Consider the following 1,394-nt stretch of genomic DNA (forward strand, 5'->3'; position numbering starts at 1 on the left):
TAGTGAGCTATACTTTCAGCCACTTTCAGATGTTCACTTTGGGTCTCAGGTTTCAAAAATTTTCAAAACTATGTTTGTATAAAAATTCATGAAGCTGTGGGATTGGCTGAAACTATAGCGCCTGAAAAAATTCAGAAACTTATATAGTTCATATAAAGAAAATATTAAAGATACTCTTTAGAAAGGGAGAAATATCAAGGAGATTGGAATTTCTGGGGAATAAAAAGCGGAAACGAGGGGTTCGAAAGCAGAAGTTCACTTGAGAATTTCTGACACAAAGCCATGATGAGAACATTGAGAATGGGAGAATTGTTATTAATTACCATAGATGGTTATTAATGCTGAAAATGGTGATTATTTTTTCAGTGTAGTTTCCTTGAAATAACATATTGGTTAGAATAAAACAATCTGGTTCTTGTTCTGGGTCCATTTGTTACCGGGAGGTACGGCTATGGCACGACCTCTCTGAGCCTCAGTCGTCTCACTTGTAATATGAGCATCACAGTTTTTGTGGGGCAGGTTGACTAGTGTCTTGCATAGAGTAGGCTATTGAGTACTGTATGAGTAAACATTTGCTATAGTAACAAACAAATGAATAAATAAATAAACCGGACAGATACTGTGAAAGGTAATTGCCAAATGAATGTGAGAGATTGGTATTATGATTGTGTTTGTCCTGTCACAGGGCTCTGCCCTGAGATCCATCTTCTTCACATAGATACCATGGTCAGTACAAATGACTGAGTTAATTTTCATCGGCCTCTTCCAGGATCCAGAGGAGCAGAGGGTGTGCTTTGTGGTGTTTCTTCCCGTGTACCTGGCCACAGTGGTGGGCTGCGGCCTCATCGTGTGATGGTCCACGTCAGTAAGAGTCTGCATTCCCCGAGGTCTTTCTTCCTTAGCTACCTGTCCCTGGTGGAGATGAGTTATTCCTCTACTGTCTTCATGAAATTCATCAAAGACTTACTTGCCAAGATGAAAACCACCTCCCTGGAGGGCTGTGTGGCTCAGATTTTCTTTTTCCATGTTGGAGTTACTAAGTTTGTCCTGCTCATGGTAATGGCTTATGACCACTACGTGGCCACCTGCAGGCCCCTTCAGTACACCACCATGATGAGTCGGCTTGTGCGTCATCTTCTAGTGGCTGGTTCCTGGTGGTGGTGGTGGGGGGGCGGCTTTTTTCACTCTATGGTCAGATGGTTGTCACTGGCCAACTGTCCTTCTGTGGTCCCAGTGTGACTGACCACTACTCCTGTGACCTCCATCCCTTATTCAAGCTTGCCTGCACTGACACCTCCGTGGAGGGGTTGTTGTGTTGGCTGACAGTGGTTGATCTCTGTGTTCTCCTTCCTCCTCTTGGTGTCCTCCTACGTCGTGTTCCTGGTCCAGGTCCA

At 44.0% G+C, this 1,394-nt stretch overlaps 1 pseudogene; it reads left to right on the plus strand.

Annotated features, from left to right (window-relative positions):
• Nucleotides 1-736: 736 nt before the first annotated feature.
• LOC102896601 overlaps nt 737-1,394 on the plus strand; it is a 1,332-nt pseudogene continuing 674 nt past the window's right edge.

Source organism: Pteropus alecto, unplaced genomic scaffold (genome assembly GCF_000325575.1).
Source record: "Pteropus alecto unplaced genomic scaffold, ASM32557v1 scaffold71, whole genome shotgun sequence".
NCBI classification, from domain to species: Eukaryota; Metazoa; Chordata; class Mammalia; order Chiroptera; family Pteropodidae; genus Pteropus; species Pteropus alecto.